The sequence below is a fragment of the Mastigoproctus giganteus genome, chromosome 12 (assembly GCF_048544385.1).
Source record: "Mastigoproctus giganteus isolate SK-2022 chromosome 12, ASM4854438v1, whole genome shotgun sequence".
Classification (NCBI taxonomy): domain Eukaryota; kingdom Metazoa; phylum Arthropoda; class Arachnida; order Uropygi; family Thelyphonidae; genus Mastigoproctus; species Mastigoproctus giganteus.
Genome location: NC_143586.1, coordinates 17,229,727 through 17,247,386, shown reverse-complemented (window position 1 = coordinate 17,247,386; position 17,660 = coordinate 17,229,727). Strand labels below are relative to the sequence as shown.

At 40.8% G+C, this 17,660-nt stretch overlaps 1 protein-coding gene across 3 annotated transcripts in view; it reads right to left on the bottom strand.

The window, feature by feature from the left end:
* The window catches only part of LOC150076736 (lysosomal alpha-glucosidase-like), a 238,790-nt gene that overhangs the window by 105,648 nt on the left and 115,482 nt on the right, over positions 1 to 17,660 (bottom strand). The window lies entirely within an intron of this gene.

Below are 17,660 nucleotides of genomic sequence, written 5' to 3'. Positions count from 1 at the left end.
TGGGATAACTGTCTACAAGGAATTAATTAATTTTTAAAAAGTTAATTAGTTTCTCAGAAACTAAACAAATTATTTCTCATAAACTTATTATATACATAGTGAAATATGTTTCAAGCAGCTCTTTATTCTATTTCTATTAAACACCACCCTCTCTTAAGCCTTAGAGTTTATTGGTTCCATGTACAGTAGTCATAACTTATTTCTTAATGCATAATGCTTAATGCTCATAATGTTGTATTTTTCATATGCTCTTGTAATTTTAACTGTGGACTCTGTTAATACACCTAATTTTGAACATTTCTATGCAGTATGCCCTTCAACCCTTGGCTGTACAAGAAAAATTTTCAGTGGTTAATTGACTTGTAATTTAGTGGGAACAACTAGTAAACTGATATCTCTTTTTACTTATTTATTCTCTAATAATAATTATTAAGGATCAACATAATATACACTAGGCTGCAGAAGGATACACTGCACAGAAATGTTCAATGATCACGTGAATGGAATCGGTAGGAAATAATGTAGCCATTATGCAAAAATATAAAATTAAGAGTAATATCTGTTAAATGAAATTAATGATTATTAATGGTAACTCAAAAAAAAACTCAAACTTTCGCCCCAGAAAGATGAAAACTGGAACAGTGATTCTGCCATTCTATGACTGATGGTACAGTAAAAGTAAATGACAACAAAGAAAAAAACAAAACAAAAGGGACAGTTAGAGGCCATCTATGTAGCTGAGTGGTCAGGAGCGGGAGTGCAGTAGCACACTGTGATCTTTGAGTAGACCAGGGTTCAAGCCCCTGACTGCTGAATACGGTCGATCTGCCAACCCGCACTGGACCAGCGTGGCAGATTATGGTCCATTTCCCTCAGCATGAATTGTTGAGGAGGCTTCCATCCTGCAGTGGGTTGATAATGGCTGCACTTTTTTTTTTTTTTTTTTTTATAGTGAAAGATAGTGTGGATACATAGCAGCTGTTCAATTCTTTACAAATAAATGAACACTATTTAATTTAGAACTTGAAAAAATTCCACTCTTATAACTGCAAACAATTTAAAATTAGATAGAGAACATTCAAATATTCAGATGTGGCGAAAAATTGAAAACTTACAAATTTTAAACAAATGTTCATGTGAATTGCTGGTGCATCACCTACTCATCCAGAGCACATCACATGGAGGGGAGGGGGCTATGGTGAGGTTACTAGTAGCCTCATTTTTAAAAATGCTTATTTTATTCCAGCTGTAAAATTCTTTGATAGTGTTTTTGGCTTGTAAAGAGTGATCCTTATGGTGTTTAACAAGAAAGGACATCCTCTTCCAGTTGACTGTGTAATCGATATAAAATTATTACTCTTACATTATAATGCATAGCATTATTTCTTAATTCTGTTTGCAAAGTTATTTGTATGTGAAAGTATACATTTTCTTCAGTTAGGAAACAGTCTACTGATACATAACATTTATCACTTTAATATTGGTCTGCACAGATTAAAAAAAAATGCAGTAATAGTTATCATTTATTTATTAGTTTTTGTTTGTCACACTTCTCCACAGTCCAATGTACATCACTGTTCAAATGATCTTGAATGTGTTTCTGAATTTCCAGCAAATCATTATCAGTGTCATTTGCTACATATGCTCGAGAGAACAAGAGTTAGGAAGTTTTGAAAAGAAAAGAGAATGTTTGGTGAACTTTAAAAAGCCAGTCAATTTAGAGTCTAAATAGAACACACTAAAAGCTGTTTCATTAAAGAGAAAATTTTTAAAAAGATGTAAATGTTAGTGTTAGTAAGGAATCTTTGTTTTAGAGAAAATTTATTTGCAATAAGTTGTTTTAAAATTTATGTTATAGTGAGTTTCTCATGAGTAAGTCACATTTGAAAATACAAACCACAGATGTGGTTTATATTTTCAAAGATTTTTTCTAGCGGATGTTATTTAACTGTTCGGAGGTAAGAACTTTATCATTTACATAGATGCTTTCTATGCACTAATGGAATACAATATGCATACATTCGAAATACGGTGGAATTTAAACATTCAAGAAGTGGCCATTTAAGGAAATACTGGAATTAACAGAGCAAAAGTATATTTTTTAATTTAATGCATGTATTTGACTAAGGTCAAGGATTGATGGAAAACTGGTAGTGAAATATAAGCATTTTAAATTTATTAGTGTATATTATTGATGGTTGTGAAATTTTAATGCCTGGAGAATTAGGCTATGGGCATGATTTGCATGCTTTTAAATTTGAGAGAATACTTTAGACATGTTTAACTTATGATGGACACTATTATTATTAGTGGCAGCAAATAATTCAAGAAAGCAAGCTTTACAGCAACTAAAAAGCAAAAAGCAAAAAAAAAAAAAAAAAAACCCATGGTAACTCGCATTTTACCTATTTATGCCCTCCGCTTGTCCTTGAATTTATTTAAACTATCAACTTCCACAACAGCTGATGGAAGTTTGTTCCAGCAATGAACCACGTGCTGGTTAAAGGCAAACTTCTGCATGCCCATTCTGTAACCGTCCTTCCTCAATTTGAATTTGTATTAGTAGTGGCAAATAGGCTACGTAGGAAGAGGAAGAACCCTTTCAGCATTGATGGTGCCTAGTATCTAGACACTGAAATTTGCAGAACTGTAGCTTTTCTTGGTAAGAGCATCCTCCTTTGTTTCCCTCACCAATCTCTGTCATTTTCAATTCTGTCATTCTCACCAATCTCTAATGTATAACTGCCAGCAGTTATACATCCTTCCTAAAATGAGGCCTTCAAACCTGTATGCAGTATTTAAGATGTTGTCTGATAACAAATAAATAATTAATTAATCAATTTAACCCAATAAAATTCAATTTAGCACAATTAAAAATAAGAAAATTAATTAAAAGAATTTAACGAAAAAATTTCAAAACGATTTTCCTTCCTGAAGCTGACAACGCTTTGATTGTATGTCATGATCACAGGATTGAAAATTACCGAATGGGGGTGAGTATGAAACTTAAATAGCGATTATTTGTCTTCGTACATGTGCGTAAATGCCCACGAATCAGAGATGAGATATGGCCAACGAACATTAACAGAATTTTCATGCAATTTAATTTTTACGGTTTCTGCAATTAATAGTCGTGTATAATTACGTTGGACACTTAAGTGTCCAACGTAATTATACACGACTATTAATTGTTGCATAAATTAAATAGTCACGTATTAATTATATAAGACTATTTAATTTCTACGGTTTCTGCAATTATTAGTCGCATATAATTACGTTGGACACTAAGTATTTTGTCCCCCAAAATACTTAGTGTCCAAAGTAATTATACGCAACTATTAATTGCCGAAACCGTAGAAATTAAATTGCACGAAAATTCTGTTAATGTTCGTCGGCCATATCTCATCTCTGATTTGTGGGCATTTACGCACATGTGCGAAGACAAATAATCGCTATTTAAATTTCATACTCACCCCCATTCGGTAATTTTCATTCCCATGTTCATGACATACAATCAAAGCGTTGTCAGCTTCAGGAAGGAAAATCGTTTTTGAAATTTTTTCATTAAATTCTTTTAATTAATTTTCTTATTTTTAATTGCGTTAATTTGATTTTTAATTGTGGTAAATTGAGTTTTATTGGGTTTTAATTATTTGTTAGTCTAATGTAAGTTTTTCGATTTTTTCGTTTTAATTTCTGGAGAGTATCATACGGAAGTGTTCTGCATACTATATTGAGGTAAACTTCTCTTATTATTTTACAAATATTCATATCAACGTAGAACGTATTGAGCATCACAGCTCTGGTTCATACTACCTAGATAGCTCTATATCACTGACAAGACCCCATGAGCTGTCCTAGCAGCCTGTCTACACCGCTTAGAGAAATTCACATCTGACTGCACAATTACCCCCAAGTTGGTCATTTTCTACTACCCTGAGTGTAGTACCGCACACATGGAACATTACTTTGGGGCATATGCAGTACTTTGCATTTGTCAATTTTAAACTGCAATTGGCATTTCTACACTCATCTGTCTAACTTTTCTAGATTCTGTTGCAGTAGCTTACTGTCATTCTGTCATTAACCACCCTGCCAACCTTTGTATCATCTGCACACTTTGACATTAAGCCTGATATGCCTTCATCAATATCATTAATAAAACATGGAAACAACAATGGGTCCAACACAAACCCCTGGAGGACTCTACTAATAACATTAGTCTACGTTGAGCAGTGTTCATTGATTACCACTCTCTTCTGCCACTCAACTGTCCCTTTATCCATAGAAGCAAATTCCTTAATGCTGTGCTGCACCAATTTGAAGATTAAAAAGCTTTTCTGAAATTCAAGTATATAATAACAAAATAATTTTTTGCATTCAGTTCTTTGTAGTATCCATTCATCACTGGATACTATGTTCATCACAGTATCCAATAACATTGGTCAGTCACGATTAATCCTTAACGAACCCATGCTGTCTGAAGTATAATTGCAGCCTTGTCTAGATACTTCTTTTCCAGTGATTCCGTTATTTTCCATGAAACAAAAGCTAAACTAACAGGTCTGTAATTATACCTCTCATTCTTTGATCACTCTTTGTGAACTGAGCGAGAATGAGGGTAGCCTGTGCGGACGTACATTTTTACCGCTACTGGAACAGAGAAGTTTTTTCTTATTTATTTTCTGTTTTATTAGCTTAAATTGGCATATTAACTTATTTTCTAGAGTAGTTTTATATTCTTATTTATGATACTTATATTAAAGTAACTTAGAGAATTTGTAGGTATTACTTAGTATCGGAAAGGGTATCAAATCCACGTGTTTACCATTCGTAAATAGCCACCATTGTTACGCGATACAAAATATCTAGAAATAGATAGCATAAGCTTAATATAATATAGTATAGTACATAATATTGTCAATTAATCAGATAATTAATCTTGTTGAACTTCATTGTCAATTAAATTGTACTTTTAACTATACATATAACGACTTGGGTTACGTAACATAAATAATTAATACTTAACTTGATACGGAAGTTATATAAAGGGATTTCATAGATAATACTCGATACTGAAACATAAATATAGCGTTATAACTGTGTTGAGATATAAGTTTAGGGTTTTAATTTTGTACTGAAATTGAAATTTTATTGAAATTAAATCGGAATCATGACTCTGACCAGAGCAGCAAAGCAAAAGGCTCAAGCTAATGGGAGTGCTGGGGCTCAAGGGAGAACTGAGGGGGGCAGTTTTCCTCTGAATCATAGCCTATTAAAATGCACTACTTGCTTGATGTTTGTGGAGCAGTCAGGTACGGGACATGATACTGCCATGGGGAATGTCTTTGTGTGTGCGCGCGATGCAAGGAGTGTAAGGAAATCAGGCGACAACTCAGCATTGTTATGGGCCTATATGAGAGCTTGAAGGACAGGGTGGATGCCCTTGAAGGATTAAAAGTGAGGGGCCCATCAAGCTCTCAGCTGCCCACACCACTTCCAGAGCTTGCACTTGGTCATCATACAACACAGCGGCAGCCCCCAAGGTAGAATGCGCTGGTCCCAAAGGAACTAGTAGTTGTTGGTGACTCTATTGTCAGGGAAACGGGAAACATGCTTTGTAAAAAGGATAGGTGGAACAGGACCAGGGTATGTCTGCCAGGGGCAAAGGTTGATGATGTTTCTTGAACAATATTTCTTGGTTGATACCAACCAAGAAATATTGTTCAAGGTTCAGGCCTAAATGGTTGTCAGATGAACTAATGAGACATACGGCAGAGAAGAAAAATGCATGGGATACATACAAATTAATGGGTGACATGGAAGCCTATGATAGATATAAGTTGGTCTGTAACCAAGTCACAAAGGAGATTAGGCAGGCAAAGGCAGATTATGAGAAATCCTTGGCAAAGGATGTAAAGAAAAACAGAAAAGAGTTCTTTACCTATTTAAACTCAAGAAGGAAAGGGATGAATCAGATTGGTCCACTGGATGTTGATGGTTCAACAGTTGAGGATCCTGCTCAGATGGCTAACAATCTAAACGAGTATTTTGCATCTACATTCACACATGAGGAGTTATTCAGGAAGGGGAATGTCGTAGGTGAAGTAAACATTGGCAGTGACCTAGATGATTTTCTAATAACTGAGAGGAAAGTGGAGGAGAAATTGTTGAGGATAAACATAAAAAAGGCACCCGGGGTGGATGGGATCTATCCAGTTATATTAAAGGAGGCAGCAAAGGAAGTAAGCAAACCCCTAGCCATAATTATGAGAGCTTCTTTGGACTCAGGGGAGGTACCCACAGACTGGAGATGTGCAAATGTAACCCCAATTCACAAAGGAGGATCAAAGGCTGACACAAGTAATTATAGACCTGTTAGTTTAACTTCAGTTCCAGGAAAATTAATGGAGGCACTGGTTAAAGCACTGCAGGATCATCTGGACAAGAATTCAGTTATAGCTCAGACACAGCATGGTTTTGTTAAGGGCAGGTCTTGTCTGACCAATTTGATTGGATACTATGATGTAGTCACAAAAGAACTGGATGCAGGGAATAACTTTGATATTATATATTTGGATCTTAGAAAGGCTTTTGATACTGTTGCGCATGGAAGACTGCTGCACAAATTGGAGAAGTGTGGCATTGGAGGCAAATTGCTGCTATGGATAAAGGGATGGTTGAGTGGCAGAAGACAGAGAGTGGTAATCAATGGACACTGCTCAACGTGGACTAATGTTATTAGTGGAGTTCCTCAGGGTTCAGTGTTGGGTCCATTGTTGTTTTCTGTATTTATAAATGATATTGATGATGGTGTATCAGGCTTAATGTCCAAGTTTGCAGACGATACAAAGGTTGGCAGGGTTGTTAAGGAGGACACTACTGATGCTATGCGCCTGCAACAGGATCTGGAAAGGTTGAGCAGATGGGCTGAGAGGTGGCAAATGAAGTTTAACATTGACAAATGTAAAGTACTACATATGGGAAACAGTAACCCCAGATCAAAGTATCAACTCTGTGGTACTACGCTGACAGTGGTAGAGAATGAAAAGGACCTGGGGGTGGTTGTGCTGGCAGATATGAAGTTCTCTGAGCAGTGCAGACGAGCTGCAAGAGTAGCTCATGGTGTCTTGTCAATGATATACAGGAACTTTTCGAGCAGGGACAGGGATGTGATTATTCCCTTGTATAAGGCATTGGTCAGGCCACACCTTGAGTACTGTATACAGGTCTGGAGGCCTCATTTCAAGAAGGATGTAGAGCTGCTGGAACGAGTACAGAGAAGGGCAACAAGATTAGTGAATGGAACAAAGGGTTGCTCTTACGAAGAAAGGCTTAGGTTTTGAAAATTACAGAGCCTGGAGACTAGGCATCGGCGAGGTGATCTGATAGAGGTGTATAAGGCTTTGAATGGCTTGAGCATGCTCAATGCTGATGGGATTCTTCCTCTTGCTCAGAATAATCACCTGAGAGGGCATAAATTCAAATTGAGGAAGGACGGATGTCTGATAGATGTGTGGAAATTTGCCTTTAGCCAGCGGGCAGTTGGTTTGTGGAATAGACTTCCATCGCTGGTTGTTGAAGTTGATAGCCTAAACAAATTTAAGGCTCAGCTGGACAGGTATTTCGAATGAACGGAGGAGTGAAATGGGAGTAGTGGTTTTTTTTTTTTTTTTTTTTTGGCTGATGCTGAATAAGCTTGCTTTCTTGCATCATATGCCTCTACTAATGCTAATGTTGTAGAGCAGATATCATCTTTTAAGAGCACAAAAGGTGATATAGTTGTACACGTTGGCACTAATGATATTAAGAGTAGGAGACCGGCGGAATTACTTAACAAGTACAGGTCACTGTTGAAAAAAAGCCGTGAATTAGGGTTGAATTTGAAAGTGTCTGCAATTCTGCCCAGACACGAAAGGAGGGAGTATATGATGAGAGCCCTGTCGATCAATTCGGCCCTGGAAGGATTGTGCAAGGCTCAAGGGGTAGAATTTTTTTAGCCTGGTCTGTACTTGTTAACAGGAGAGACTGCTTCTACAGGGATGGGATACACTTAAATAGAAAGGGTGCAAGAATGTTTGCTGATGCTATCGAGGCAGTGTTAGGTGGGTTGGAAAACTGCTAGATTGGGGGGATACAAGGACTAATAGATTAACAGTAGCCACTGGCAGAGGTGAAAGTGATTCTTGTATGCTTCTATTGGAATGAACCGCAGCCTGGAAAATATGATGCAGGATATTTCAGAGACTGCTGGGAATCATTGGGGTACAAATAAACACATAGGTTGTGTTAGGGTAGCTAAGAAAAAGAACAGGTGCATGTATACTTGCATGTACACCAATGCTAGGAGATTAGTAAATAAATTTGATGAATTTGAGGTATTGCTGAAAACATCAAAGGCAGATATTGTGGGGATTTCAGAGACGTGGTGTCACACAGATATAAGGAATGCAGAACTGGAATTTGGGGAATACAATGTCTACAGAAAGGATAGACAGAAAGGGTAGGAAGGGAGGAGGGGTTATGCTATTAGTGAAGAAATACAAAATCCAAGGAAGTGAAGCCAGTCGACATTACTGGACAGTCCAGTGCCGAGTCAGTTTGGTGTGACATAAGCATTTGGAGATCAAAATTGAGAGTAGGAGTGTGTTATAGGCCTAATGACTCTGATGAGTATAATAAGAAACTGTACGGGGAAATAGAGTGGGCCAGTAAATCAGACTGGAATAATTTCCCAGATATTGACTGGAATTTGGGGGCTGGTCACTCGCACACTAGCAAGGCTTTTGTGGATTTATTGGATGATTGTTTTCTACATCACCATGTTCGGGAGGCAACTAGAGGGAGTAATACTCTTGATTTGATTATCAGTAGTGATTCTTCATGCATTAAGAATCTGCAGGTAAATGAACCACTAGGTGGCAGTGATCACAGTGTGCTGAAGTGGGATTTACTCAAAGAGGTAACTACCATTAGGGGTAAAGGGAAGAGTTATTGCTTTCATAAAGGAGACTACGATGGACTGAGACAGTATTTAAATTCTATACAGTGGGACCAACTGATAATGTTACCAACAGCAAATTCAAAATGGGAAGCATTCAAAGAACTTATCTTGGAAGCTACTAGGCTTTACATATCAACTAAGAAATATTGTTCAAAGTTTAGGCCTAAGTGGATGTCAGATGAACTAATGAGACATATGGCAGAGTAGAAAAATGCATGGGATACCTAAAAATTAACCCCTGACACAGAAGCCTATGACAGATACAAGTTGATCTGTAACCAAGTTACAAAGGAGGTTAGGCAGGCGAAGGCAGATTACGAGAAATCTTTGGCAAGGGATGCAAAGAAAAACAGGAAAGAGTTCTTTACTTATGTAAACTCTAGAAGGAAGGGGATGAATCAGATTGGTCCACTTGATATCGATGGGTCAACTGTTGATGATCCTGCTCAGGTAGCTAACAAACTGAATGAATATTTTGCATCGACATTCACACTTGAGGAGTTATTCAGTGAGGAGAATGCCAGAGGTGAATTCAACTCTGGCAGTAAGCTAGAGAATCTTGTAATAACTGAGAGTAAAGTGGAGGAGAAATTGTTGAAGATAAATACAAGAAAGGCACCTGGGGTGGATAATCACCTGAGAGGGCATAAATTCAAATTGAGAAAAGACAGATGTAGGATAGACGTGAGGAAATTTGCCTTTAGCCAGCGGGTGATTGGTTGGTGGAATAGACTTCCATCCCTTGTCGTGGAAGTTGATAGCCTAAATAAGTTTAAGGCTCAGCTGGACAGGTATTTCGAACGAACAGAGGGGTGAAGTGAAAGTGGTTATTTTTTTATTTATTTATTTTATTTTTTTTTTTTTTGGCTGATGCTGCATAAGCTTGCTTTCTTGCATCAAATGTCTCTACTAATGCTAACTGGGAATACATTTGCACAACTCCAGTCAACAGGGAACTCCCCTGAAGCCAAGTATTCTCTCATAATTATCACTAAGGGGTTGCATTCACATTAGCATTAGTAGAGGCATATGATGCAAGAAAGCAAGCTTATGCAGCATTAGCCGAAAAAAAAACCCCTCCCATTTCACCTCTCCATTCATTCCAAATGCCTGTCCAGCTCAGCCTTAAATTTATTTAGGCTATCAACTTCCACAACAAAGAATGGAAGTCTGTTCCATCAACCAACTACCCGCTGGCTAAAGGCAAACTTCCACACATCTATCCTACATCTGTCTTTCCTCATTTTCAATTTATGCCCTCTCAGATGATTATTCTGAGCAAGAGGAAGAATCCCATTAGCATTGAGCATGCTCAAACCATTCAAGGATTTATACACCTCAATCAGATCACCTTGCAGGTGCCTAGTCTCCAGGCACTGTCATTTGGAAAACTTAAGCCTTTCTTGGTAAGAGCACCCCTTTGTTCCCCGCACCAATCTTGTCGCCCTTCTTTGTACTCATTCTAGCAACTCTACATCCTTTCTAAAATGAGGCCTCCAGACCTGTACACAAATACTCTAGGTGTGGCCTGACCATTGACTTGTATAATGGGATAATCATCTCCCTCTCCCTGCTAGCAAAATTCCTATATATCATTGACAAGATTCCATGACCTGCCCCTGGCAGCACATCTGCACTGCTCAGCGAAATTCATATTTGACTGCACAATTACCCCCAGGTCTTTTTCACTTTCCACTTCCCTGACTGTAGTACCACACAGTTGGTATCACAGTACACAATGGCCGCTTCCAAGCGTGCACGTGTGTGTGACAGCTCCGTAAATTGTGACCTGGTTTACTAGTTTAAAGTTAGCGCCAAACTCTGGATTTGTGTTAGATCAAAGCCATTAAGGAACTGGAACACCTTGGTGAGTTTTGTTTTAACTTTCTTTGGGTAGAAGTGAGATTCTATTTACGTTATTTATCCAACGCTAACGACAATGGGTCTGCCGTTAAAAGCGCCATTGGCTTAGAATTGGAGAGAGTGACCACGTGACAACATACGGTCACCACGCCTGAATCACATTCTTAGACTGGGGATTAGTGCCCCCCTGTGTGCTACTATAGCGTAGGAATGTGCTCCTTCACTCTATGACCTTGTAAACAACATAGTGAAGTAAATGCGTCTTCAAGTTATCCCCCTACCTCCCTTCCTCCCTACCAATAGTCATTGCATGGGCGAACTACAACTTTTCTTCCGTGCTCCCGCACCGAAATAACTATAATTTTTGTGATCGGCGTCACAACAACTCAACCAAACTGTACCGTTTCAGTACTTCTGTTTTTATAGGAGCATCTTTTTCACATCCATTTATCCCCCCCAGTGACCTATTGCTAATCTTTTGCCCTATATGCGTGTAGCGGGTATTGTTCACCAGCATATTACAGCCACAACTGATATAAAGATTGACAACCCCGATAATCTGCACGTCCGATTATCCGGAACCTTTGCTGATATGGATAGAAAAAAATCACAAACTGAAAGAAACTGAGCCAAAAGGGCAGGACGACGAGATAACCCCCCCAGAACAACAGCAGGACACAGAAGACGCCTGTCCAGGGACCCCCCAAACACAAAGCAAGCGTAAAAACAAAAAGCTGTTAACAGCGAAAATAGAGCGGGGAACACGCTCCCAAACTGAGAATAAGGACACTCAGGAAAATGTCAATGCAAACGAAGAAACAAACAACGAAGAGCAGCAGGAAACTCCCCCCATAGATCCCTCCCTACCGGTGGGCACTGTCTATGAAAAGTCACTGGCACTCAAAACAGCACTGGAGTCAATATTTAAAGAACCGAATAACAGAATAACCACCCTTGTGAGGTCGCAAATCGTCACAATCTTTAACAAGATGGAGACTATCCTTTTCAAGACATGTTGAAAATGAAAAGGTCACCGCGAGGCTGCAGGCCTATAAAGAATGTGGGACAAATAAAATGCAACAGCGTGCACCCACATATGCTGAAACGCTGAGGAGTAACCAAAATCAGGGAAAACAAACTCAGTGCGGGCCCCCAAAAAGGAAGCAACCTCTTTTGATGACACCCAATTTGGTTGTGCTTAGACCTGTGGCCACAGATGGCCCCCAGGAAAAGAGAACTAGTGAAGAAATAAAGACAACTGTGATGAAGGAACTAAGGGATGACCTCAAAGCTACTAAGATAAAGTCCATCCGGAAAACGAGGAATGTAGGACTCGTTATTGAAACGGAGGGAAATGAAGACATACAGACGATAATGAAAAACCCAAAAATTGCCACCTTGGGTTTGACTGCAGAATTGCCAAAAAAGAGAGGACCTGCTATCATTGTCTTTGACATTGACAAAGACCTAACCCCAGAACAGTTAGCCACAGAGATAATAAACAGAAATCTGAGACCGACCCCCCAGCAACTACAGGAACAGCGAACCCTGGTGCAGCCTAGGTACTCCACCAGATCTAGGGCAGGACCAAACAGAAACTGGGTTCTAGAGCTGGCCCCGACTGTCTGGCAGCAATTAAAGAAACAAGAGAGAATCTACATTGAATGGGGATCCCACCGATTCCGGGAGCATGTGGCAGTCCCGAAATGCTTCCGGTGTTGTAAATACGGCCACACAACTCATACCTGTACACAAACAGAATCAACCTGCGGTCACTGCTCTGGCAGGGGACATGAATATAAAACATGTCCAAACAAGGAGCAAGATCCAATCTGTACAAACTGCAAGGCAGGGAAAATGGACCATTTGCATTCTATCAGAGACCCGAACTGTCCAGTTTATCTTAAAGTAAAAGGGTTATACCAGTAACGAACTGACTATGGAGAGACGCCCTAAAGAGTACAACAGATCCAAAATTTCAATAATACAGCATAACGCGCAGAGAGCTAGAGCAGTGGCCCAGCAACTTAGGGTCATAGCAGACGAAGAAGCAGCTGACGTCTTACTACTACAGGAACCATATACCCACTCAAAACGAGTGTGCGGATATCCGGCTGCATACAAAATAGTCCATGATGAGAGTGACACCCCTTGGGCTGCGGTTGTGGTGCGCAATCCCAATTATACTGTGACTAAAGTGACACAGCTTTGTGCACCCTGGGCGGCGTGTGCCCACATCTTAACGCCATTGGGCCAAATCTATGCTGTGGCCCTTTACAGCAGGCCGGGTGAGGACATCGCACCCATCACCAGGTACTTGCAGGCCTTGACCGACATGCTCCCTGATCAAAGGATCATAATTGGGGCAGATGTAAACTGCCGCTCACCAGCCTGGCATAGTCTGACCCCTGACAGGAGAGGTACCAGAAATGGACAGATTTTAGAGGACTTTCTCTCCAACTCCCGGTTCACTATCCTGAACAGACCAAACCAGATGCCTACATTTTGTAATACCCTGTGGGAGGCGACTATTGATGTCACGCTGTCCACGGGAAACCTTGCAGGTTACGTTGTTGATTGGATCGTCAGAGACTCGTGGACGACTTCCGACCACAGGGTGATTACCTGCCAAATCAGAAGATTATTAAACAGGCTACTGATACCTAAACAAACACTAAATCGCTTCGCCATCCGCTGTGCGAACTGGGAAAGGTTCAGAGAGGTTTTAATGCCCGCTGCAGCCCAACACCTGGAAACAACAAACCAGAATGGGGATCCAGACGACAATCAAAAGAGGGTAACGGAAATTATACTTGCGGCGAGTGAAGCATCAATGAAGAGGAGAAATCCCAAACCGGGAGCAGTCCCGTGGTGGACTCACGAGATCCAGCAACTCAGAAGGGAGACCATGAGAAGAAGAAAACTCTTCCAACGGGCAAGACGCACATGGCCTGCTGCTGAGGTCCAGATACTAAAGGAGCGCTATAGAGAAGCAAGAAACAGATATACCGATGCGATAAACAAGAGCAAACAAAGAGCCTGGGAAAACTTGGCAGGCATAACAGGAAATAATGAGCCATGGGGGGTAGTCTATAGGATAATCACAAACAAACTCCCCAGGGGGGAAGTTATTTCTACCACATTGATACCACAGGGGAGCCAAACCACCACATGGCAACAGTCAATCACAAATATTCTGGGCACTATTTTCCCAGAGACTGCCATGCCTACTTCACCTGAACAGCATAGAATATGCCAAGAAAATGACATATACAGCACTGACTCCCGTGAACCACCGTTCACGTTAGATGACATCAAATCCGCAGCAAATCACTTAAGAAATAATAAGTGCCCTGGCCTCGACTATCTCGAACCGGAAATTGTCAAAAAAGTAACGGATCTGACCCCCGAACTCCTCCTAAATCTGTTTAACAACTGTTTGCATCAAGGCATCTTCCCAAGAAACTGGAAGACTGCGGGACTGAAGCTGATCCCAAAAACACCCACGAAGCCTCCACAACAGCCAACCACTTACAGACCGATAGCTTTGCTACCAGTGATCAGCAAACTATTTGAGAGAATGCTGTATACCCGAATTGACACACATTACAAGAGTGCTGAACTGCACATGTCTACCCAATTCGGCTTTAAGCCTGAGTCTTCGACAGTAGAGGCACTTAGACATCTGCTGCACGGTGTGGCCAGTTGCAACAGTAAATACTACCTAATCATCTCCATAGATTTTGCCGGGGCTTTCGACACCATTTGGTGGCCAAGTGTCCTGGCAAGGCTAAGGCGGGCCAACATTCCCTGCAATCTGTATCTCACTATCAAGTCTTACCTTACCGACAGGAGTATCAGTGTCGTGGCGCCCTATGGTAGGGTAAACCGCCGTGTCTGCAGGGGTTGCCCCCAGGGTTCTGTCCTGGGGCCGCTGTTGTGGAACATTGTCTTGGATGAGTTCCTGGCCATGGACCTTGGTGACGTCCAAACCCAAGCTTTTGCCGACGACTTAATCTTGAAAATTGCTGCCGACAGTAGAACCCAGTTGGAGGTTAAAGCAAACCATGCCATCAGGATACTACAGGACTGGACCATCTTACACTGCCTAAAAATCTCACCAACTAAGACATCCTCAATCTTACTGAAAGGCTCCCTTGACCTGCACAGGCCGCCTCAAATAAAGGTGAACAACACCACAGTGAAACTCCAAAGCCAGCTTAAGTACCTGGGGGTGATATTAGATTGTAATCTTTCCTTCAAGCAGCATCTCATACATTTAAGAACAAAGATAAGGAAGTACTCTGCACTGTTAGCACGCGTGGTCCGTCGTGACTGGGGACTTAAACGTCGCGTGCTCTCCTTATATTAGAAAACGACATTCCTACCAGCTATAACATACGCCTCTGCGGTTTGGTATCACAAGGCATCAACCGCCGTAAATAGACGCATAATCGACTCAATCCATAGAACTATCCTGTTAACCATTACCAGAGCCTGTAGCACCACTAGCACTGTTGCCCTACAGGTCTTGGCCGGAGCCCTTCCCCTTGATCTGGACATCATACGTACTGGAATAGCCTATTATATAACCAAAGGAATGCCTTGCACCCACCAAGACTACACAGTGGATAACAATGCAACCCACAAGGCTGAAAAGAACAGGCTGCAGAAATACCTAAAAGAAACCTGGCAAGACCGCTGGACAAACACAACAAAAGGGAATATCACCAAAAAGTTCATCCCGGACGTAGACAGAGTATACCCCATTCTTCCAACCTGGCTGCAACCCGGACTTTACACGACCTACCTCCTTACGGGTCATGGGGCTTTCAATGCAAAGCTTACAGCATTGGGAATAGTGGAGGATCCACGTTGTACTTGCGGGGAACAAGAAAGCTGGGTGCACATTATGTTTGAGTGTGTCCAATACGAAGAACTTAGATGCAGACTAATAACTAGAGTTCACTATCTACCGAGGGATCTCGAGTCACATCTACTAGATACACAAGAAGAATATTTAGCCTTAACTGATTTTGCCCAGGGATTATTTACCAGGCGCCAAACACTAACCGCCATATACAGAAGACCTTAACGGCAAACCTGCAAATAGCAGCGAGACGACATAGAGGAGCCGACTATAAAGACCTTGGACTGACTACAAAATGCACTAGGAAAAGACAAGTGATGTAGATTGTCTAACTACAAGAGTCATGATTACCGCCAATGGAAGTGAAAAAACCTTTAAATAGTCGTGACATCAGAACAAAGTGCCCCAAGACCTTGCAGCTTAGACCCACTACAAAATGACAAAATGTAGTGTAAGGACTAGCAAACATCACGGAAGGGATAAAACCCCATAATGACAGCCAGTAGACTTGATTATGACCCCAAGATAATGACCAGAAAATAGGCCCCAAACCACATGCAGTCTGGAAGGATGACATCTCAGATTTAACCCCCTATTAGTGTCCCACCTAGATGAGACTCAACGGCCAGCTTTTTAGGGCCTGCAAACTGATGGAGACGACATCCGGTGGCACTCTTCCGCCGGAACAGCCTATTGGCGACCCAAATCCGCACTCTCTTGAGCGGATCTTCTTTTTTTTTTTTTTTTCAAACTCCTGGGGAGGAGAGGCTTTCCTCCCCAATTTTCTCACTCTGGTGGGGCACGGGCATGCCTCACCACCTACAGGGGCCATCTACTCTGTCGGCCCCTTATTTCCAATTTCTTCCCCCCAGTCTTCATCCTCCCCCCAAACTTTTGTCTTGCACAGCGTTTAGCCCTACAAGTCAAAATCAAAAGAGAACATCAAAATTCTTGCCCGAACCTATTTGGTTTTTAAAACTCACTTTGACCGCACAGCCCCACGTCGCATACTATTAATACTAACTTGTTAAGTATTACTAATATCAACCTCGATTTATTTATTATTATTATTTTTTTTTTATTTATTTATTTTTTTTTAAATTTATTTATTTATTTATTTTTTTTTTTTGGTTCTAGCCACTGAAATCCCAGGAAAGTAGGTGGCAAGACCAGCCAGAGTACAAATATTGGTAACTCCCGGCCGGCCTCCCCGTGGCAGGTATTGGTAACGTCGGGTCTCGCTAGGGGCCCGGCGGCTAACAGGCCGGACGAACAATGGCCACAACAAACTACACAGTACATATCCCACACACTTTTAAATCTCTGGCTTGTCCGATACAGAGAACATACGCGGAGATGGGAGAAATCCCAGGTGCCGTCAGACCCCGAACATACCTAATACCTAATAGTAGTACCACACAGTTCTGTTCGGTTATTGCTACCCATATACAGTACTTTGCATTCGTCAATGTTAAACTTCAGTTGCCACTTTTCAGCCCATTTGCCCAACTTATCTAGATCCAGTTAGAGTAGCATACTGTCGTTAACAACCCTGCTAACCTTGAATCATCTGAAAACTTGGACATTTAACCTGATATACCTTCATCAATATCATTGATAAATATACAAAACAACAATGGGCCCAATGCCGAACCCTGGGGAACTCCACTAATAACATTAGTCCAAGAAGAGCAGTGTCCATTGATTACCACTCTCTGTCATCTGACACTCAACCATCCTTTATCCACTGTAGCAACTTACCCTTAATGCCAATTTGTACAGCTGTCTTCCATGTGCAACAGTATCAAAAGCTTTCCTGAAATACAAATATATGATATCAAAATTATTTTTGCCATTCACTTCCTTTGTGACCACATAATAGTATCCAATCAAATTGGTCAGACAAGACCCTCCTTTAACAAA